The sequence below is a fragment of the Pristiophorus japonicus genome, chromosome 4 (assembly GCF_044704955.1).
Source record: "Pristiophorus japonicus isolate sPriJap1 chromosome 4, sPriJap1.hap1, whole genome shotgun sequence".
Classification (NCBI taxonomy): Eukaryota; Metazoa; Chordata; class Chondrichthyes; family Pristiophoridae; genus Pristiophorus; species Pristiophorus japonicus.
Window position 1 is genome coordinate 124,596,588 of NC_091980.1, and position 24,628 is coordinate 124,621,215.

The 24,628-nt window shown below is 45.2% G+C and overlaps 1 pseudogene; it reads right to left on the bottom strand.

Moving 5' to 3' along the window:
* Positions 1-1,949: 1,949 nt before the first annotated feature.
* Positions 1,950-3,563, bottom strand: LOC139262163 (UDP-glucuronosyltransferase 2C1 pseudogene; annotated as a pseudogene).
* Positions 3,564-24,628: the final 21,065 nt, after the last annotated feature.

Sequence of the window (24,628 nt, forward strand, 5' to 3'; positions counted from 1 at the left end):
TTTTGAAGTTCTTTTCTCCGATATCACGATGTTTCTTCCTGCATTTTCTCACCGTGTACTCTCAATCTTGATCCTGTTGTTCCGAAGTGATGGTCAGAACTGTTCTCCTATGATGGTCAGAACTATTCTCTTTTGGTACGGTAGGCCCTCAGTTATACCCTGAGAGGCTGTTTAACCTTCGCGCCAAATCTAACGTTGCTTTTATTTAAGTTTTGCTGCCCATTGATTTTAAGTGGTTTTCTTTGTATCAGTTTTGGCAGGCTAGCTAACTGAAACTTGATTAAATGTTTTAATCTGGCGTTGATAGATTTTGGGATCACGATACTCCTTATTTATGAGCAGATAAGCTCTTGCCCATTGTAATATCACTGCTTTGGCTTTGGGAAGTCTGGGCTGAGCCAGATATTTCTATGCATGTCGAAAAGGTGTTGGAATATTTGGATCCTGTGGGCGGGGGTGGGGTGGATAATGTTTCTTCCCTGGTCGATTGTTTAAATGCTAATGTTTTCTGGGAGCCTGACTGGTTAAACAGCTCCCCCAGACAAACTGATGAGCTACAATATCCAAATTCTAAAGGTAAAGGTTGATCCCATCTCTCTGTTTCTGCAGCTTTTCCCCACAGGCCCAAACATGCCTTTTAAAATCCCAAACTTGGTTACGACTTGTAGATTTCATCCATATGCATTTTAGGATCCCAAACTTTCTGTTTAATAGGCCCAAATTGAATTTCCTTTTTAGTAAGTCCAAACACAGGGGCGGGGTGGGGGGTCCACGAATTTTGGAATCTTACAAATACAAATCAGCTTCATTAAATCAGCTTCATTAAATCAGGTTTATTAACAGTAAAATGCAATAGCAGGAAGTCAGTATGACAGCTTTCACTTCATTACAGAACATTTAACACACACTACATCAGTTATACAAAAATAATGAAAAGGGCAACAGTTTAAGATCGTGATTTCCTCGGAGATGTACATACCGTGCCATCTTAACTTCACCGGAAGAGCTAGTGATTAGAACCTTAACGACTACACATAAATCCATGTGCACAGCCTTAACTAGCGACTACACATAAATCCAGGTGGGATAAATTTATGGCCGCCATAGCTGTAAGTTTTTTCTTTTAGTGCAGTATTAAAATTATTGACACACCTCAAATTTTATGCTAAACCTTTATAAATTACTTGTTAGGCTTCAGCTGGAGCCTTGCATCTAATTCTGGGCACCACTCTTTAGGAAGGATGTCAAGGTCCTTGGAAAGGGTGCAGTGGAGATTTACCGGAATGGTACATGGGATGAGGGTCTTCAGTTATGTGGAGAGACTAGAGAATCTGGGGTTGTTGTCCTTAGAGCAGAGAAAATTTAATAAAGTGTTGAAAATGATGAAAGGTTTTGATAGATGGAGAGAAATTGTTTCCACTGGCAGGAAAGTCAGTAACCAGAGGACTGAGATTTAACGTAATTGGCAAAAGAGCAGAGGGAAGAGATGAGGAGAATTTTTTTTACGGGCAAGTTGTTATGATCTGGAATGCACTGCCTGAAACAGTGGTGGAAGCAGATTCAATCGTAACTTTCAAAAGGGAATTGGATATATATTTCAAAAGGAAACTTTTGAAGTACTGTGAGAAAAGAGCAGGATAGTGAATCTTTCAAAGAGCCGGTACAGGTATGAGGACCGAATGCCTTTTTTCTGTGCTGTATGATTCCATGATTCATATGATCACCCCAAAACCACAGTTGGAATGCAGGCTGTTTTCTCCTATGAAATCTTCCTTCCAAGAACCTACACACAAGGACTACTTTTGACTGCGATAGGCCACTTTTGTGATACGTTGCCAAGTAATACCTGTCGGTACATTCAGTGACATCGAGAAAGGTGGTCTGTTTGATACTGGGTTCAAACTTTCTATGTGAATTTCAAAGTAATGCCTATATCGAATGAATTGTTCCTACTGAGTTTTTTGTTTCTTCTTCCCTACGATGTTGCAAAGCTTCTTCAAGGCGAGAACCATCAACATTGCAGCCACTAGTAACACGGACAGGAGCAAGGCAACCACATCTACACAATAGTACGCATACCAGGGGAGGCGGTAAAATTCGGAGCGTAAATGTGCCGCGCCTTTGTGCCGTGCGACATACTCAATCCAGAAAACGGCTCTCTGCAATGGAGACTCTGGTTGGTCCCTGTGGAGAGCAGAGAGCTTCTGCATGCTATCCCGATAAGAGGTGTTGTTTATGACTTCATTGAGAACCTGCAGTAGATCCGTTGACTGCATGGTCGCGGCATCAACCATTTTGGCTGCTCCGCGCACTTTAAGTCTAAGTAAATTATCGAACTGGTCGTAAAACAGAGGGATGCCAATGACTGGCACGCCATGGTAAATGGCTTCATAAATTCCATTTGTCCCACCATGGGCAATGAAGACTCGTGTCTTAGGATGTCCTAGCAGGTCATTCTGAGGGATCCACTTTGCTAGTAGTGTGTTATTCCCTATGTTGGGAGGAATCTCTCCATTGTGTCTCCAAATTACTTTCTGCGGTACCTGAGCGAAGGCCTCTGCTATTTTCATTGTAATATCCAATGGCAAAGAGTTGACAAGGCTCCCTAGAGACATGACGATAATCCCATGCTTCCCTGAGGTCTGGACAAACTCCTCAAGCCCCACGGGCAAAGGTTTTGGTGGTTTACACTGGAAGCCTCCAATGTACACAATATTTGGCATGGTAGGCCTCGGGAATTCGAATACAAAATCTACTCTCATCAGCCACACGTCTGCCTGGAGGAGAACCTTTTCAATGTCTGTGTCTGTGCCCAGATATCGCTGGCAGACTTCATTGTATATGGGGTGAATAAAAAATTCAGAAATGAATAGTTCGAGAAGATATTGTAAGACGTTTTGAACTCTTTGGAGAAAACTCATTTTGTCCGTCAAACAGGACCCAAGTAGAGGGATGTAGGAAAGTGGCGATGGGGCAACGAGGAAATGAGCTTCTCCCCTGGTGATCCAGCGAACATTGTACACCAAGGGAGCTTTCAAATAATAAGCGAGCATTGAACCGATACCAAGAGCTGGGTCCGCAAGAACTAAGTCAAAGTTTGCTTCTTCAAGCTGTTTTAATAATTCTTTGTCTTCAAACATTCTAGTAATGAACTCTCCAGCCCAAAGGTGCCATTCACGCAGGATAGATATCATCTGATGCTGGACCTGAATAAAAGCCCATGGTGTCAGGCCGTGCCTTAAAGCTGTCAGCACCTTTTGAAGAAAACGTTGTATTCCGCTTGAATCATCAAAGTTGGTAGTTCCGCCCTGCAATTGAATAGCGATCGATTGATAGAGATCAGGACTTTCTTTAATGTACCAAGCCAATGAGGAATAAAGCACAGTAATGTTGTGACCATGGTGCCTCAGTTCTTCAATTAGAATTTTCATGTTGATCCAGTGGCTTCCATCAACGGGTACAACCAATATCTTAGCTCCGTAAGTAACTGGGGAAGAGAGGGTAATGATGGAACCAAGAACACATGCAATCTGTAGTCTACACCTCCATCCACAATACTCCATTTCCATAGATATCCAGGTCCTGTCGGAGAATTTAATAGAAATATTAACGATGCAACATTAAATTGGCAAATATTAGATGTGATCTACTTAGCTCATTCGCTTACAATAAGGTTGTGATCTATTCAGGACTCTTCTCAATCAAACCACGCCTGAGACCCAGATTAGAGAAGCATTTGAAATTGCAATACTGCAGCACATTGGCCATTGAAATTCGATCGTGCAGTGCCCATTTTTCTAGAATGTGTCCAGGAGAGTTTTCTGGAGCAAAGTGTGTATTAGAATCGACAAGGGAACAGACCATAGTAGATTTAGTAATAAGTAATGAGCCAGAATTCATTAATAATCTGACAGCAGGGGAGCATATCGCAAGCAGTGACCACAACATGCTCGAGTTTGACGTTAAGTTTAAGAAGGTGAAAGATCACCTACAAACGTAAGTAATGCTAACTTCGAAGGAATGAGACGTAAGCTGAGCACGTTAACTTGAGTTGACCTATAAACAGGTAAACCTACAGAAAAATAGTGGGAGGTATTCAAAAAGGTATTTCATACAATACAAGATCGGTACAAAAGACTTGCATATATATAACGCCTTTAACAAACTCAGCACATCCTAAAGTGCTTTACAGCCAATGAATTACTATTGAAGTGTAGTCACTTTTGAAATGCAAGAAAGAACAAAAGCTAAAGAGCAAAAGTTCCACTTGTACGGTCAAGCAATACAGGGTCAATATATGAGCAAAGACAATCTAAAGTTAAAGGAAGTGACTTACACTTATGCCATAAAAGTGATAATCCAGCAGACTGTGTGAAATATCAAAAGCAACAAAAGCACACAAAGAATATATTAAAAGCTGCAAAAAGGATTATGAAAAAACTTGCAATTAATACTGAAGCTAACAGTAAAAGTTTTTATCAATATATTAAGAGTAAGAGAATGGCTAAGGGAGATGTGGGCCCATTAATGATCGATGCAGGTGTTACTGTAATTGACAATAAGTTAATGGCAGATTTATTAAAGCAGTACTTTGAATCCATTTTCATAGTAGAGGATTAAATACCAGTGATAGAAGGGAAACTAAAAATAAATCAAGGGGATGAACTTATTGGATTCAATATAAGTAAATAAAACTGTACTGCAGCAAGTAGTGGGACTGGGGATCGATAAATCTCAAGGACCAGATAGGTTCCACCCCAGGGTATTAAAAGAAGTACGGCGAGGAAATTACAGAAGTGTTAGTCATAATCTTCCAAAGCTCTTATGATTTGAGAATTGTGCCAATTGAGAATTGGATTCAAGAAAGATCAAGCGGAATATTTTTTACATGGTGAGAAACTAAGAACTGTGGAGGAGTGAAGAGACTTGGGAATCCAAGTTTATAAACCATTAAAAGTTAGTGGAGAGGTACAAAAGGCAATCAAAAATGCTAATGGAATATTTGCCTTTATCTCAAAGAGGCTAGAATACAAAGTGGAGGAAGTTGTGCTTCAGTTGTACTGAACTTTGGTCAGATTCCATGTGGAGTATTGCATTCAGTTTTAGGCACCGCAGCTCAGGAAGGGGGTGCAGCACAGATTCACCAGAATGATACCAGAGTTAAAAGAATTAAATTATGAGGGCAGGTCAACTAATCTTGGACTGTATTCCCTGAGCTTGATGGGCGGTCTGATTGAGATGTTAAATAGAGTTCTTTTACCACACGGACTGCAGCGGTTCAAGAAGGCGGCTCACCACCTCCTTCTAAAGGGCAATTAGGGATGGGCAATAATTGCTGGCCTTGCCAGTGATGCCCATATCCTGGAACTAATTTTTTAAAAATTGAGAGAAAAGATTCCTCTGTAGGGGGGAATTGAGAACATAGGGATATAATCTTAAAGTTAGAGCTCATCCATTCAGGAGCGAAATCTGGAAGCATTTTTCACACAAACAGTAGTACCAAGCTGGAATTCTCTCCCCAAAAGGCTGTGGATGTTGGCATCAATTGGAGTTTTCAAGACTGAGATACTTCAATTTTTGTTGGGTAAGGGTATGAATCGATAAGTAGCAAAGGCGGTTAAATGGAGGTGAGGTACAGATCAACCATGATCTAATTTAATGGCAGAGCAGACATGATGTGCTGAATGGTCTACTTCTATTCCTATGTTCTTAAGTTCCACCATGAAGTGCAACAACTGGTTTCCCCATGTATAATTTTTCTTTATCGTCCTCCTATGAGCTGTGATTTATCACTTCCACACCTGGGAGGCAATGCACTACCAGTCCTGGCTTCATGTCTGTATACCTTTCCATTTACTCTGAACAAATATTTTGTATCAGTCTTTATGGTAGAGGACACTAACAATATTCCAACAGTGGATAGCCAAGGAGCTATAGGGGGGAGGAACTTAACACAATCATAATCACTAAGGAGGTGATACTTAGTAAGATAATGGAACTAAAGGCAGATAAATCCCCTGGACCTGATGGCTTTCATCCTAGGGTCTTAAGAGAAGTAACGGCAGGGATTGTGGATGCATTGGTTGTAATTTACCAAAATTCCCTGAATTCTGGGGAGGTCCCAGAAGATTGGAAAACTGAAAATGTAATGCCCCTATTTAAAAAAGGAATCAGACAAAAAGCAGGAAACTATAGACCAGTTAGCCCAACATCTGTGGTGGGGAAAATGTTGGAGTCCATTATTAAAGAAGCAATAGACATTTGGAAAAGCAAAATTCGGTCAGCATGGATTTATGAAGGGGAAATCATGTTTGACAAATTTGCTGGAGTTCTTCGAGGATGTAAAGGGGAACCAGTGGATGTGGTGTATTTGGACTTCCAGAAGGCATTTGACATAAAAGGTTACTGCACAAGATAAAAGTTCACAGGGTTGGGGGTAATATATTAGCATGGATAGAGGATTGGCTAACTAACAGAAAACAGAGAGTCGGGATAAATGGTTAATTCTCTGTTTGGCAACCAGTAACTAGTGGGGTGCTGCAGGGATCAGTGCTGGGACCCCAACTATTTACAATCTATTTTAACAAATTGGGAGAAGGGACTGAGTGTAACATAGCCAAGTTTGCTGACCACACAAAGATGGGAGGAAAAGCAATGTGTGAGGAGGACACAAAAAATCTGCATAAGGACATAGACAGGCTAAGTGAGTGGGCAAAAATTTGGCAGATGGAGTATAATGTTCGAAAGTGTGAGGTCATGCAATTTGGCAGAAAAAAATCAAAGAGCAAGTTATTATTTAAATAGAGAAAGATTGCAAAGTGCTGCAGTACAGCAGGACCTGGAGGTACTTGTGTATGAAACAAAAAAGGATAGTATGCAGGTACAGCAATGATCAGGAAGGCCAATGGTATCTTGACTTTTATTGCAAAGGGGATGGAGTATAAAAGCAGGGAAGTCTTGCTACAGCTATATAAGGTATTGGTGAGGCCACACCTAGAATACTGCATGCAGATTTGGTTTCCATATTTACGAAAGGATATACTTGCTTTGGAGGCAGTTCAGAGAAGGTTCACTAGGTTGATTACAGGGATGAGGGGGTGACTTATGAGGAAAGGTTGAGTAGGTTGGGCCTCTACTCATTGGAATTCAGAAGAATGAGAGGTGATCTTATCGAAACGTATAAGATTATGAGGGGGCTTGACAAGATGGATGCAGAAAGGATGTTTCCACTGATTGGGAGACTAGAATTAGAGGGCATGATCTTAGAATAAGGGGCCTCCCATTTAAAACAGAGATGAGGAGAAATTTCTTCTCTCAGAGGGTTGTAAATCCGTTAAATTCGCTGCCTCAGAGAGCTGTGGAAGCTGGGACGTTGATTAAATTTAAGACAGAAATTGACAGTTTCTTAAACAATAAGGGGTTATGGGGAGCGGGTAGGGAAGTGGAGCTGAGTCCATGATCAGATCAGCTATGATCTTATTGAATGGCGGAGCAGGCTCAAGGGACCGTATGGCCTACTACTGTTCCTATTTCTTATGTTCTTATGTACATTCCATTCAGGCCGTGTACTTAATTCTTGTGGCCATCTTCCAAGTCCCAAAACCTCTTGCACAGAACCTTGAGCAAAGACACTCCCCGAAGAGACCCAAGCTTTACGCGTAAATGCAAACAACATTTGCAAACTGTGGGTAAGTGTCATGTGATCAGATGCCATGCAATTTGTTGTGTATGCAATAACTGTTAGACTGAGTATTGTTTAATTCCAAGAGGTATGAACTTGGCTCTGCTTTTTTAAGGCTCAAAATGCCTCATATACAAATGGCTGGCCTTTTATACTTGGGCTGCACACATATGCATGCAGCCCAATGGCCTCCAACAGTGACGCCATCTGGTGGCTAGTGATTCCAAAAGTACATACATGATATAATTAACTGTCATGTGGTCAAATCTCACGTGACCAGGCCTCCAGGAATATGTCCAACCCGAGGTACAAACCTCCCTCTCCCCTGAGTCAACACTCTTCTAGTCACTTGGTGACTCAGCCCGCCCTTCATCCTCCACTTACAAATCCAACAACATCATCATAGGCAGTCACTCGAAACAAGGATGACTTGCTTCCACGCTGTCATGTATCTTACATCATTATATATAACTGTATCCTAAGATGCTATACATGACTGTAATAAGATATGACCTGTAACCACCAGCATACCTTACCACCAGGGGTGCACTTGCAAGAGACAGGTATATAAAGACAGGTCTCAGGCAAGTGCAGCATTCCAGAGCTGTGAAAAAAAGGTGCAGGTCCAGAGTGACCTTGACTTCACTACATGCCTCGTGTGAATCTGGACTGAGCGGACAGGACTTTATAGTGGCGACGGGTTACGGGATTACAGAATCCACAGAATGGCGAACAACGGATCAGATGAAAAGTACAATGCGGGAGACAATTGGGAGGACTTTATAGAAAGGCTCCAGCAAAGCTTTGTAACCAAAGACTGGTTAGGCGACGATAAGGCAGACAAGAGAAGAGCCCATCTCTTGACCAGCTGTGGCTCGAAAACATACGCTTTAATGAAGGATCTGTTGGCACCCGAGAAACCAGCAAGCAAGTCGTTTGAAGAATTGAGCACACTGGTAAGAGACCACCTGAAGCCAGCGAGCAGTCTACACATGGCCAGACACAGGTTCTACAACTACAGATGCTGTGTGGGCCAGAGCATACCCGACTTTAAGGTGGAACTTCGGAGGTTGGCTAGTTTATGTGAATTCTCCGATGAACTGAGGAGAGAAATGCTGAGAGACTTTTTCATTGAAGGAATAGGCCACGCAGGCCTATTCCGAAAGCTCATAGAGACCAAGAACCTGACCTTCGAGGCAGCAGCACTGGTTACACAGACATTCTTGGTAGGGGAAGAAGAAACGAGGTTGACTTACAATGCAGGTACGACAACTAACAAAATATCGGAACAAGAAGTTCACAGCACTAAACAAGCTGCTACCCCCACACACAGACAAAACCGGTAGAACAGGCTCTCAACAGCAAGCAGAAGCCATCAAGGGCCACAGGAATGGCCGTTCACATCGCATCAACCCACAATGCGAGCAATCAACTACAAACTGAGAGAAGCTCAAGAGAGATCAGCCGACGCAGCTCATTCTTTGGGAACACTTTGAACAATGGAACAGGTCTGTGCTGGAGGTGTGGGGGTGGGCACTCGTCAAGGGGATGTCGATTTCAGCAGGCTGTTTGCAGAAATTGTGAATATACATGGCATTTGGCCCGTATATGAAAAAAAATGGCAGCTCGGCTGATATACGAATCAGATGGGTCGGAAAGCGGACCAGAAGATGGTGGGGACTGTACCCGGGACACCGATGTACAGCGGGTCAACACGATCAATGGCCGCTGCTCCTACAACAGGACGCCTCCTATCATGATGAGGGTACTACTCAACGGGATATCTGTCAACATGGAGCTGGATACGGGAGCGAGTCAATCTCTCATGGGCGCTCAACAATTTGAACAAATGTGGCTGCATAAAAGAGACAGACCAAAACTCACAAAGACCAAACTAAGGACCTATACCAAAAAAATCATACCAGTCCTCGGCAGCGCCGTGCTCTCTGTCACACACAAAGGGACAGTGAACCGACTTCCCCTGTGGATTGTCCCCGGAGATCCCCCAGCACTGCTGGGGAGAAGCTGGCTGGCAAAACTAAACTGGAACTAGGATGATGTCCATGCCATGTCATTAGAGGAACGGACCTCCTGCTCAACAGTGATAAAGTGATTTGAACATCTCTTTCAGCCAGGTGTGGGCACTTTCAAAGGGGCCAAAGTCAAAATCTACATCACACAGGATGCTAGACCGGTCCATCACAAGGCCAGAGCTGTACCCTATGTGATAAGGGAAAAGATTGAACACGAACTAGACAGGCTTCTGCAGGAAGGCATTATATCACCTATGGAATTTAGCGACTGGGCAAGTCCCATCGTCCCAGTCATGAAGCCTGATGGATCCGTACGAATCTGTGGGGACTACAAATCTACCATAAGCAGAGTCTCCCTACAGGACCAGTACCCGCTGCCCAGAGCGGAGGACTTATTTGCCACAATGGCTGGAGGTAAACTTTTCTCAAAATTAGACCTCACATCTGCGTATATGACGCAAGAATTGACCGAGGAATCCAAGCTACTCACCACCATCAACACACATCGAGGCCTTTTCATGTACAATCGATGCCCATTCGGCATCAGGTCGGCAGCTGCCATATTCCAGCGCAACATGGAGAGTCTGCTCAAGTCCATCCCGGGGACAGTTGTATTTCAAGACGACATACTTATCACGGGCAGGGACACCAACTCCCATCTCCGTAATTTGGAGGAAGTACTAAAGCGGTTGGATCGGGTAGGCCTACGAGTCAAGAAATCCAAGTGCCTGTTTCTCGCACCCGAGGTTGAATTTTTGGGCAGAAGGATTGCCGCTGATGGAATCTGCCCAACAGATTCCAAAACAGAAACAATTCGCCTGGTGCCCAGGCCCCGGAATGTCTCAGAACTGCGCGCCTTTCTCGGGCTACTCAATTACTTTGAGAACTTTATGCAGAACTTAAGCACGCTGCTGGAGCCTCTCCACGTGCTACTCAGGAAGGGGTGCGATTGGTTTTGGGGGGACGCCCAGGAATGCGCCTTCAATAAGGCACGCAACCTTCTGTGTTCCAACAGTGTTTTGACTTTCTTTGACCTAGGTATAAAGCTAGTTTTCACATGCGATGTGTCAGCGTATGGGGTCGGGTGCGTTTTGCAACATGTCAATAGTGCGGGCAAATTACAACCCATAGCTTATGCCTCCAGGTCACTTTCGCGGGCGGAGCGCGGGTACGGAATGGTAGAGAAGGAGGCGCTCGCATGCGTGTACGGTGTCAAAAAGATGCCTTTTCGGGGCCAAGTTCGCGTTAGAAACCGACCACAAGCCCCTCGCGTCCCTCCTATCTGAGAACAAGGCAATAAGCGCCAACGCCTTGGCGCGAATTCAACGGTGGGCACTCATGCTGGCGTCCTACGACTATACCATAAGGCACAGACCAGGCACAGACAACTGTGCCGTGGCGCTCAGCAGGCTACCCCTGGCGACCTCGGAAGGGTCTGATGAACAGGACTGTGAGATAGTCATGGCAATCAATGCCTTTGAGTCCACAGGTTCGCCCATGACGGCTCGCCAAATCAGAGCCTGGACGGCCAGCGACCCCACGTTATCCTTCGTGAAAAGATGTGTCCTAACCGGTGACTGGGCAGAGGCTCGCAATGCCTGCCCCGAGGAATTAAAACCCTTTCACAGGTGCATGCATGAGCTATCACTACAAGCAGACTGCCTGATGTGGGGCAGCCGAGTAGACATGCCTCTGCAAGGCAGAGGGGCATTTGTCCAGGAGCTCCACCGCGAGCACCCGGGGATCATTCTCATGAAGGCCATAGCCAGATCCCACGTCTGGTGGCCTGGTATTGATGCGGACTTGGAGCTCTGCGTCCGAAGGTGCACCATTTGTGCCCAACTCAGCAATGCCGCCAGGGAGGCTCCACTGAGCCCCTGGCCCTGGCCTACCAAACCGTGGTCGCGGGTGCACGTAGACTATGCGGGCCCATTCATGGGCAAAATGTTCCTCGTAGTTGTAGATGCATTTTCAAAGTGGATCGAATGCACCATTTTAAACTTGAGCACAACCTCCACCACTGTGGAGAGCCTCGCAACCATGTTTGCAACGCACGGAATCCCTGACATATTGGTCAGTGACAATGGTCCGTGCTTCACCAGCGCAGAATTCCAAGACTTTATAATTGACCACGGCATAAATCACATCAAGACGGCACCGTTGAAGCCGGCCTCCAACGGCCAGTCAGAGAGAGCAGTGCAAATCATTAAACAAGGCATGCTTAAATTCCAAGGTCCCACGCTGCAGGGTTGCCTGTCGCGACTGCTGCTGGCATACAGATCTCGTCCGCACTCACTGACTGGGATCCCCCCCGCGTAACTGTTGATGAAAAGGACTTTAAAAACAAGGTTTTCATTAATCCTCCCAGACATGCACAAAATCGTTGAGGCAAAGCGCCATAAGCTGACTGAGTACCATGACAGAAATTCGAGGGGGAGATGGAATGAGATAGGGGACAACGTGTTTGTACTAAACTATGGCAGGGGTCCCAAATGGCTTGCAGGGACAGTAAAGGGCAAGGAAGGAAACAGGCTACTGGTAGTACAAATGGACAATGGCAAAACCTGCCGGAGACATGTCGACCAAGTCAAAAGCAGATTTACCAACAACTCTGCGGAGCCAGAGGCAGACTACAATGTGGAACTTGCACCACACCTGGTGGACAGACAGAGGGAACAACCTGAGGAAAGGGCAATCCCAACAGACAGCCCAGGCGAGTCAACAACAATCACACCAATCGAAACAGACAGCCCAGGTGAGATACCAGCAACCACACCCAAAGAAAAACAGACACCAAGGCAAACAACTGAACCACAACTCAGACGCGAGAGCGTAGACCACCTGAGAGACTGAACCTATAAAGACAATAAGACCTTGGGGGAGGGTGATGTCATGTATCTTACATCATTATATATAACTGTATCCTAACATGCTATACGTGACTGTAATAAGACATGACCTGTAACCACCAGCATACCTTACCACCAGGGGTGCACTTGCAAAAGACAGGTATATAAGGACAGGTCTCAGACAAGTGCAGCATTCCAGAGCTGTGAAATAAAGGTGCAGGTCCAGAGTGACCTTGACTTCACTACATGCCTCGTGTGAATCTGTATTGAGGGGACAGGACTTTACACACGCCAAAAAAGGAGAGTGTTGGGTGGAAGATGCCTGTGCATGGATTTTTTTAATGTGTGATGACTGTTGCACACCAGCCACCACACGGGCTTGACAGAGCTAGAGCTTTGCCCAGTGGCAAGGATTAACCAAGACGACTGGAGACCTGCTCTGCTACATGGATCTAGCGTGCACACATATTGCCATGTGGGCTGGCTTATGCAACAGTATGACGCCTAGAAATGACCATGTTCAATGTGTTAACATGTTCATCCATGAGCCAGTGGTTACAAGTTTCTAATGTTTATTTCCAAAGTCAGAATAAGTTACAAGAGCTGTTCTATAAAACAAATTAAGTTCATTAACTTAGGTGGGCAAACCAAGTTGTAGTTTCTCCTATTTGATGACCCTGGTCCTTTAGGTTCAACTTAGAGCTAGCTCTAAAGGGATCAAATCTTCAGCAGAGCTAGTTACAACACTGCACTGAACTTTACCAACACAAAGTTTAACAAAAGATGACCTTCACTCATTTTAATCACAGGAATTATCCAAGTCAAGGCAGATGACATTATTTATTGGTATGGTTAAACAAAATCAGACATCTACTGCTGTCCTCAATAACCTTCAGTCTTTTCCTGTCTCTAAAGCATTTATTTCAAAATCCTTAACCTGATTTATATATCCCTGCATGGTCGTGCCCCACTCTTTATCCGTTAGCTCTTCCCGTCCTGATCCACCTAATACCCTTAATTCTGTCAGCTCTGGTTTATTGTGCATCTCCCGCTTTATCATTAGCAGCACAGCCTTCGCTTTCCTGCATTCTGGAATTTGTCCCCTAAACCTGTTTGCATTTCTAAATCCCACCATCAAAACCAGCCACCAAAAGCTAACTCCTGCTCAATGTCTATTCCTCCCCATCCTGTGAAGCACCTCTGTCTGGTTTTTTTTGAAGGCACTCTTTAAATGTAAATCCAACGTGCGCCCACAGAAATAAACCCAAATAAATCAAATATCGGCAAAAGTAAACCAGGGAACCCTAAAGCTGGCCACAAAGGAAATAACTTAATGGTTCCAACGACAAAAGAAAAACAAAAGGATGAAATTCACTACACCAATAAGAACATCTATTTTTTAAATTCAGCACAGCTGTTTATCTCTTTTACTCAACAGTTAAAGAATGATGCTTGCCTGCTCTGCCTCACTCCCTCTATTTTCTGAAGTCGAAGGGCTTCTGCAGGCCTGCAGGCTACAGAAACCAATATCGGTGCTGCAGCTGGGACCTTGAAATGGGAGACTTGAGTCCATACCAACAAACTTTGATTTTTCACGCCAAGATGCTTGTACTTGAAGCATCAGTTAGGTGTTGGGAGAGTGGTTGTATCCCACAAAATGATGCTGCTTCACCCTCACAACTTTGTATTTATATAGCGCCTTTAACGTAGTTAAGCGTCCCAAGGCGCTTCACAGAAGTGTTTTGAGACAAAACAAATACAAATACCGAGCCACATAAGAAGAAATTACGGCAGATGACCAAAAGCTTGGTCAAAGAGATAGGTTTTAAGGAGCATCTTAAAGATGGAAAGAGAGGCAGAGAGATAGAGAGAATTGGGGGAGGTGGTGGGGGGTGGGGGGAGGGGAGTTCCAGAGCTTGGGTCCTAGACAATTGAAGGCTGGGAACTCAACATCCAGGGCTATTCAATATTCAGGAAGGATAGACAGGAAGGAAAAGAAGGTGGGGTAGCATTACTGGTTAAAGAGGCAATAGTAAGGGAGGACATTAGCTTGGATGATGTGGAATCTATATGGGTAGAGCTGCGAAACACCAAAGGGCAGAAAATGTTAGTGGGGGGTTGTGTACAGACCACCAAAGAGTAGTAGGGAGGTTGGGGATGGCATCAAACAGGAAATGAGGGATGTGTGCAATAAGGGTTCAGCAGTTATCATGGGTGACTTTAATCTACATATAGATGGGGCTAACCAAATTGGTAGCGCTACTGTGAAGGAGGATTTCCTGGAGTGTATAAGGGATGGTTTTCGAGACCAATATATCGAGGAACCAATGAGAGAGCAGGCCATCCTAGACTGGGTCTTGTGTAATGAGAGAAGATTAATTAGCAATCTGGTCATGCAAGGCCCCTAGGGGAAGAGTGACCATAATATGGTAGAATTCTTCATTAAGATGGAGAGTAACACAGTTAATTCAGAGACTAGGGTCCTGAAATTAAAGAAAGGTAACTTCGATGGTATGAGACGTAAATTGGCTAGAATAGACTGGCGAATGACACTTAAAGGGCTGATGGTGGATAGACAATGGCAGAAATTTAAAAATCACATGGATGAACTATAACAATTGTACATTCCTGGGTGGCATAAAAATAAAAAGGGGAAGGTGGCTCAACCGTGGCTAACAAGGGAAATTTGGGTTAGTGTTAAATCCAAGGAAAAGGCATATAAATTGGCCAGAAAAAGCAGCAAACCTGAGGACTGGAGAAATTTAGAATCCAGTAGAGGAGGACTAAGGGTTTAATTAGGAGGGGGAAAATAGAGTACGAGAGTTAGCTTGCAGGTAACATAAAAACTGACTGCAAAAGCTTCTATAGATATGTGAAGAGAAAAAGATTAGTGAAGACTAATGTAGGTCTCTTGCAGTCAGAATCAGGTGAATTTATAATGGGGAACAAGGAAATGGCAGACCAATTGAACAAATACTTTGGTTCTGTCTTTACTAAGGAAGACACGGATAACCTCCCGAAAATAATAGGGAACCGAGAGTCTAGCAAGAAGGAGGAACTGAAGGAAATTCTTATTAGTCAGGAACTTGTGTTAGGGAAATTGATGGGATTGAAGGCCGATAAATTCCTAGGACTTAATAGTCTGCATCCCAGAGTACTTAAGGAAGTGGCCCTAGAAATAGTGTATGCATTGGCGATCATTTTCCAACAGTCTATAGACTCTGGATCAATTCCTATGGATTGGAGGGTAGCTAATGTAAAGCTAAAAAAAGAGGGAGAGAGAAAACGGAATTATAGACCAGTTAGCCTGACATCAGTAGTGGGGAAAATGTTGGAATCAGTTATTAAAGATGTAATAGCAGCACATTTGGAAAGCAGTGGCAGGTTCGGTCTAAGTCAACATGGATTTATGAAAGGGAAATCATGCTTGACAAATCTTCTAGAATGTTTTGAGGATGTAACTGGTAGAGTCGACAAGGGAGAACCAGTGAATGTGGTGTGTTTGGACTTTCAAAAGGCTTTTGTCAAGGTCCCACATAAGAGATTAGTGTGCAAAATTAAAGCACATGATATTGAGGGTAATGTATTGACGTGGATAGAGAACTGGTTGGCATGACAGGAAGCAAAGAATAGGAATAAGCGGGTCTTTTTCAGAATGGCAGGCATTGACTAGTGTGGTACCACAAGGTTCAGTGATGGGACCCCAGGTATTTACAATATACATTAATGATTTAGACGAAGGAACTGAATGTAATATCTCCAAGTTTGCGGATGACACTTAGCTGGGTGGCGGTGTGAGCTGTGAGGAAGATGCTAAGAGGCTGCAGGGTGACTTGGACAGGTTAGGTGAGTGGGCAAATGCATGGCAGATGCAGCATAATGTGGATAAATGTGAGGTTATCCATTTTGTTGGCAAAAATAGGAAGGAAGAATATTATCTGAATGGTGACAGATTAGGAAAAGGGGAGGTGCAACGAGACCTGGGTGTCATGGTACATCAGTCATTGAATGTTGGCATGCAGGTACAGCAGGCGGTGAAGAAGGCAAATGGCATGTTGGCCTTCATAGTGACAGGATTTACGTATAAGAGCAGGAAGGTCTTACTGCAGTTGTACAGGCCATACCTTGAATATTGTGTTTAGTTTTGGTCTCCTAATCTGAGGAAAGACATTCTTGCTATTGAGGGGATGCAGCGAAGGTTCACCAGACTGATTCCTGGGATGGCAGGACTGACATATGAAGAAAGACTGGATTGACTAGGCTTATATTCACTGGAATTTAGAAGAATGAGAGGGGATCTCATAGAAACATATAAAATTCTGATGGGATTGGACAGGTTAGAGGCAGGAAGAATGTTCCCGATGTTGGGGAAATCCAGAACCAGGGGTCACAGTCTAAGGATAAGGGGTAAGCCATTTAGGACCGAGCTGAGGAGAAACTTCTTCACTCAGACAATTGTGAACCTGTGGAATTCTCTACCACAGAAAGTTGTTGAGACCAGTTCATTAGCTATATTCAAAAGGGAATTAGATGTGACCCTTACGGCTAAAGGGATCAAGGGGTATGGAGAGAAAGCTAGAATGGAGTACTGAAGTTGCATAATCAGCCATGATCATATTGAATGGTGGTGCAGGCTCGAAAGGCCGAATGGCCTACTCCTGCACCTATTTTCTATGTTTCTATGTTTCTATGAAGGCACAACCACGAATGGTTGAACAGTTATAATCAGGATTGCTCAAGAGGGCAGAATTTGAGCAGCGCAGACATCTCGGGGATTGTGGGGCTGGAGGAGATTACAGAGATAGGGAGGTGTGAGGCAATAGAGTGATTTGTAAACAAAGATGAGATTTTGAAATCAAGGCATTGTTTAACCGGGAGCCAATGTAGATTGACGAGCACAGGAGTGATGGTGAGTGGGATGTTGTGAGTTAGGACAGGGGCTGCTGCGTTTTGGATGACCTCAAGGTTACATAGGGTAGAATGTGGGAGGCCAGCCAAGGGTGCATTGGAGTAGTCAAGTTTAGAGGTAACAAAGGCATGGATGAGGGTTTCAGCAGCAGATGTGCTGAGGCAGGCGTGGAGACAGGCAAAGTTACGGAGATAGAAATAGGCGATTTTAGTAATGCCGCCAATATGTGGCTGAAAGCTCATTTCAGGGTCAAATATGACACCAAGGTTGTGAACAGTCTGATTCAGCCTCAGACAGATGCTGGGGAGAGGGATGGAGTCAATGGCTCGGGAACACAGTTTCTAGTTGGGGACCAAAGACAATGGCTTCGGTCTTCCCATTAGATGATTGGAGGAAATTTCTGCTCATCCATTACTGGATGTTCGACAAGCAGTCTGACAATTTAGAGACCATGGAGAGGTCAAGAGACAGGGTTGTGAGGTACAGCAGGATGCCGTCAGCGTACATGTGGAAACTGACTCCATGTTTTCGGGTGATGTCGCCAAGGGGCTGCATAAAGATGAGAAATAGGAGGGGGCCAAGGATAGATCCTTGGGGGACACCATAGGTAACGATGCGGGAGTGGGAAGAGAAGCCATTACAGGAGATTTTCTGGCTACGTAAATCCTTTGTAAAAGAAGACCTTTTTGCTTTGCACACATCTGGTTTGCCTGAATTAGGGTCCTGCTTTCCTGTCCTGTACCTCATATAGCACAGTACAGCATGAGCAACTTCTTCAATCAAACAGTATATCATCTGCTTGTCTAAGCTTGTCCTATTTAGTTCAACGTTTTGTAATTATCCACCTTTAAACCACAGCAAATTATTTATTTGTTAAAAATCTGCCAAGCACCAGCATGAGCAGGCACAAACCAAAGTAAATATCATCAGTCTGAAGGAGCCATGTTCTCTAATTTGAACAGTAGTTTCCATAATCACACCAATTATATAATAATGGGACAGAATTTGCTGCCAAAATAATGGTGAGTTTAATGCACTTGCTGTTATAGTGTGTAAATCATCCAGAAACTCCTGGCAAGGAAGAGATTTATTAAATGTATTCATTTATGGGATGTGGGCGTGGCTGGCAAGACCAAAATTTATTGCTCATCCCTAATTGCCCTTGAGAAGGTGGAGGTGAGCCGCCTTCTTGAACCGACGCAGGCCGTGCAGTGAAAGAACCCACACAATGCAGTGATTTTCACCCAATAATGATGAAAGAACGGCGATATATTTCCAAATCAGGATGGTATGTGACTTGGAGGGGGGCTTGGAGGTGATGGTGTTCCCATGTGCCTACAGCCCTTGACCTTCTAGACGATAGAGGTCAGGGGTTTGGAAGGTGCTGTCGAAGAAGCCTTGGCGAGTTCCTGCAGTGCATTATGTATATGGTACACACTTCAGCCATGATGCACCGGTGATGGAGGGAATGAATGTTTCAGGTGGTGGAATAGGGTGCCAATCAAATGGGTGCTTTGTCCTGGATAGTGTTGAGCATCTTGAGTGTTGTTGGAGCTGCACTCATCCAGGCAAGCGGAGCCTATTCCATCACACTCCTGACTTGTGCCTGGTAGATGGTAGAAAAGCTTTAGGGAGTCCGGAGGTGAGACACTCGCTGCAGAATACCCAGCCTCTGGATGGGACTGGTTTGCCGCACGCTCCTTCCATTGCCTGCGCTTGGTTTCTGCACGCTCTCGGCGACGAGACTCGAGGTGCTCAGCTCCCTCCCAGATGCACTTCTTCCACTTAGGGTGGACTTTGGCCAGGGACTCCCAGGTGTTGGTGGGGGTGTTGCACTTTATCAAGGAGGTTTTGAGGGTGTTCTTGTAATGTTTCCTCTGCCCACCTTTGGCTCATTTGCCGTGAAGGAGTTCTGAGTAGAGCGCTTGCTTTGGGAGTCTCGTGTCTGGCATGCGGACAATGTGGCTTGCCCAGCGGAGCTGAGCAAGTGTGGTCCGTGCTTCAATGCTGGAGATGTTGGTCTGGCCGAAGACGCTAATGTTGGTGTGGATGTCCTCCCAGGGGATTTGTAGGAACTTGCGGAGACATCGTTGGTGGTATTTCCTCAGCGACTTGAGGTGTCTATTGTATATGGTCCATGTCTCTAAGCTGTACAGGAGGGCAGGTTTTACTACAGCCATGTAGACCATGAGCTTGGTGGCAGATTTGAGGGCCTGATCTTCGAACACTCTTTTCCTCATGCAGCCGAAGGCTGCACTGGCGCACTGGAGGCGGTGTTGCATCACGTCATCAATGTCTGCTCTTGTTGATAAGAGGCTCCCGAGGTATGGGAAATGGTCCACGTTGTCGAAGGCCACACCATGGATCTTGATGACTGGGGGGGCAGTGCTGTGCGGCGAGGACAAGCTGGTGGAGGACCTTTGTCTTACGGATGTTTAGCGTAAGGCCCATGCTTTTGTATGCCTCAGTAAATACATCGACTATGCCCTGGACTCCAGCTGCTGTACGGAACAGAGGAGGACGCTCCATAGTCCCTCGCGGTTGACAGTGTCAAAAGCCTTTGTAAGGTTGAAGAGGGCCATGTACAAGGGTCAGTGCTGTTCCCTGTATTTTTCTTGCAGCTGTCACGCTGTAAAAATCATGTCCGTTTTACCACGTAGAGGACGAAATCCGCACTGTGACTCCGGGAGGAGCTCCTCAGCCATAGGGAGAAGACGGTTGAGGGGGATTCGAGTGATGACTTTCCCACTGGCTGATAACAGGGAGATTTCTCTGTAGTTGCCGCAGTCGGACTTGTCTCCATTTTTAAAGATGGTCACGATTACTGTTTCTCTGAGATCTCCTGGCATGCTCTCCTCTTTCCAGATGAGGTCATGCATTCATGCCAATAGTGCCTCTCCGCCATACTTTAGTGCCTCAGCGGGGATTCCATCCACTTCTATTGCCTTGTTGTTCTTGAGCTGGCAGATAGCCTTTTCTACCTTGTGCAGGGCCTGGGTTTTGCTGAGATGGTGGCGTGAAGCATGCTGTGGGATGGAGTCGAAGACACTTGAGTCAAAGGCAGAGTCTCGATTAAGGAGATCTTCGAAGTGCTCCTTCCAGTGGGTCCTGACTGCCTCAGTGTCCTTGATGAGTGTCTCCCTGTTCTTGGCCAGCAGTGGGGTGGGACCTTGGATGCTTGGGCCATAGGTTGCCTTGATTGCGGTGAAGAAGCTTCGCACATCATGTCTGTCGGCAAGCTGCTGAAACTCCTGTGCTTTCTCCACCCACCATCTATTCTTTAGCTTGCAGGTTTTTTGTTGGACCTCGGCCTTAAGCTATCTGTAATGCTGCTTTGCTGTTCCCGAGTTGGGTTGTTGCTTTTGGTTCAGAAATGCCCTGCGCTTGCGATTTATTAGCTCTTGGATCTCCTGGTCCTTCTCATCATATTGGTGAGTGAGCGCTGCTTGATAACACTGTCGAATCCAACTTCCATCACTTTGCTGATAATTGAGAATACATTGATGAGGCGGCAATTGGCCGAATTGGATTTGTCCTGCTTTTCATGGACAGGACATACCTGGGCAATTTTCCACTTTGTCAGGCGGATAACGATGTTGTAGCTGTACTGCAACAGCTTGGCTAGAGGTGTGGCTAGTTCGAGCACAAATGTTCAGCACGACATCCGGAATATTATCGGGGCCCATAGCTTTTGCTGTATCCAGTACTCTCAGCCGTTTCTTGATATTACATAGAGTGAATTGAATTGGCTGATGACTGGCTTCTGTGATAGTGGGGACCTCAGGAGGAGGACGAGATTAATCATCCACTCGGCACTTCTGGCTGAAGATGGTTGCAAACTCGTGAGTTGTGATCCGCCATCCTTGAAGATGGAAATGTTCATTGACCCTGACTCCTCCCGTTAGTTGTTTAATTGTCCACCACCATTCACGACCGGATGTGGCAGGACGGAAGAGCTTTGATCTGATCTGTTTGTTGTGGGATCGCTTTGCTCTGTCTATAGCATGCTGCTTCCGCTGTTTAGAATGTTGTAGCTTCACTGGCATGGCAGCTCATTTTTAAGTACAACTGGTGCTGCTCCTGGCATGTTCTTCTACACTCCTCATTGAATCAGCGGTTGGTCCTCTGTCTTGATGGTAATGGTAGAGTAAGGGATATGCTGGGCCACGAATTTACAAATTGTGGTGGAATACAATTCTGCTGCTGCTGATGTCTCACAGTGCCTCATGGATGCCCAGTTTTGAGCTGTTCTGAATCTCTCCCATTTAGCACGGTGGTAGTGCCACACAACATGATGGAGGATGCCCTCAGTGTGAAGACAGGACTTTGTTTCCACAAGGACTGTGCGGTGGTCACTCCTACCAATGCTGTCATGGACTGATGCATCTGCGATAGGTAGATTGGTGCGGACGAGGTGTATGTTCTTTCACCACCTGCCGCAGGCCCATTGTGGCAGCTATTTCATAGAATCATAGAAATTTACAGCACGGAAGGAGACCATTTCGACCATCGTGTCCACGCCTGCCAACAAAGTGCTATTCAGCCTAATCCCACTTTCCAGCTCTTGGTCCATACCCCTGTAGGTTATGGCACTTTAAGTGCACATCCAAGTATCTTTTAAATGTGGTGAGGGTTTCTGCCTCGACCACCCTTTCAGGCAGTGTGTTCCAGACCCCCACCACCCTCTGGATGAAGAAATTTCCCCTCAAATCTCCTCTAAACCTCCTACCAATTACTTTAAATCTATGCCCGCTGGTTGTTAACCCCTCTGCCAAGGAAAACAGGTCCTTCCTATCCACTCTATCCATAATTTTATACACCTCAATAAGGTATTCCCTTAGCCTACTCTGTTCCAAAGAAAACAGACCCAGCTTCTCCAATCTTTCCTCATAGCCAAAATTCTCCAGTCCAGGCAACATTCTTGCAAATCTCCTCTGCACCTTTTCCAGTGCAATCACATCTTTCCTGTAATGTGGTGTCCTTCCGGTCTTGGCTTGCTCTGTGGTGCTACTGAGCCACTCTTGATGATGGACATCGAAGTCCCCCACCCAGAGTACATTCTGTGCCTTTACTGTCCTCAGTACATCTTCAAAGTGCTGTTCAACATGGAGGAGTATTGATTCATCAACTCAGGGAGGACGGTAGGTGGTAATCAGCAGGAGGTTTCTTTACCCATTTTTGAACCGATGCCATGAGACTTCATGGAGTCCGGAGACAATGTTGAGGACTCCGAGGGTCACTCCCTCCCAACTGTACACCACTGTGCTGCCACCTCTGTTGGGACATACCCAGGGATGGTGATGGAGGACCTGGGACATTGGCTGAAAGGTAGGATTCTATGAATATGACTATATCTAGCCTGTGGGACAGCTCTATCAATTTTGGCAGAATTCCCGTTCGTGAGGAGGACTTTTCAGGGTGTGCATTTGTTGTGTTTGAATCCAAAGCCGAGATAGGGTGCTCCGATTGGTTTTACTCGTACTCTTTTGTCGTACCGGTTTGGTACAACCGAATGGCTTGCTAGGCCATTTCAGACCAAACTGCTGTGCAATGTTCCCCTCTGGATCTTTGTTCTGCATGGCCGGTCTCTTTTAATGCGTGGTCCGTTTACATTTCTGCGCATGCGCGACATTCACAATGTAAAAGCCAGTGTGGGGCCTGCGCAGGACCTTTCTTCGGGAATATTAGGAACGTAGAGGGAACATTGGCCTGGAGTCACATATATGCCAGATGGCAGATGTCCTCCCTTAAAGGGCATTAGTGAATCAAATGGGTTTTTACGACAACCCAGTAGTTTCATGGCCACCATTACTGATTACTAGCTTTTTATTCCAGAATTTTAATTTCCCAGCTGCTGTGGTGGAGTTCGCATCTCTATGGTTGTGTGTGAATGCACAAAGTGTGGGAAGGAAGGTTGGTGAGCTGCAGGTGCAAATAACCACATGGGAACATGATGTTGTGGTGATAACAGAGACCTGGCTCAAAAAAGGGCAGGATTTGGTATTAAATATTCCTGGATATAAGATGTTCAGGAAAGAAAGGGAAGCAAAGAAAGGAGATGGGTTGGCAGTATTGATTATTTCAGTGCTGGAGAGAGAGAGGATGTCCTGGAGGGGTCAAGGACAGAATCTATTTGGTTAGAGTTGCCATTACACTATGATAGAGGTGCCATTACACTACTAGGTGTATTCTATAGGCCACCAACTAGTGGGAAGGATATAGGGGAGCAAATTTGCAGGGAAATTACAGAGAGCTTCAAGATCTAAAGAGTAGTGATAATGGGGAACTTCAACTATCCTAATATAGACCGGGATAGTAATAGTGTAAACGGCAGAGAGGGGGAAGGCTTCTGACGTGTGTTCAGGAGAACTTTCTTGATCTGTGCGTTACCAGCCCAATGAGGAATGAGGCATTGCTGGATTTGGTTCTGAGGAATGAGGTGGGTCAAGTAGAGCAAGTGTCAGTAGGGGAATATTTAGGGAACAGTGATCACAGTATCATAAAGTTTAGATTAGCTATGGAAAAGGACAGGGAGCAATCTAGAGCACAACTGTGATACCCCATGTATCGCAACATTTTACACTCCACCCCACTCAGAGCCATGCGATCTCCTGGGAGAGGCAAAAAAAACGATAAAAACCCAGGCCAATTGGGGAAAATCAGGGAAAAATCCTCCCTGACCCATCCAGGCAATCAAAACTAGTCCAGGAGATCACTCTGTCCATATTCAATTCCCATCGTAACTGCGCCAGCCAACAAGAGGTTATCCAGTCTAATCCCAATTACCAGCTCTAGGTCCGTAATCCTGCACGTTACGTCACTTCAAGTGCATATCCCAGCACATTTTAACTGTGTTGAGGGTTTCTGCCTCTACCACAATTCCAGACAGCGAGTTCCAGACCCTCACAACCCTCTGTGTGAAGAATCTTCCCCTCAAACCCTTCTAAATCTTCCACCAACCACCTTAAAACTATGCCCCCTCATAATTGACCCCTCCACTAGCTGAAATATGCCCTTGCTATCCACTATATCCAGGTCCCTCAAAATTTTATACACCTCAATGAGGTCTCCCCTCAGCCTTCTCTGTTCCAAGGAGAACAAACCCAGCCTATACAATCTGTCCTCATAGCTAAGATTCTCCATTCCAGGCAGCATC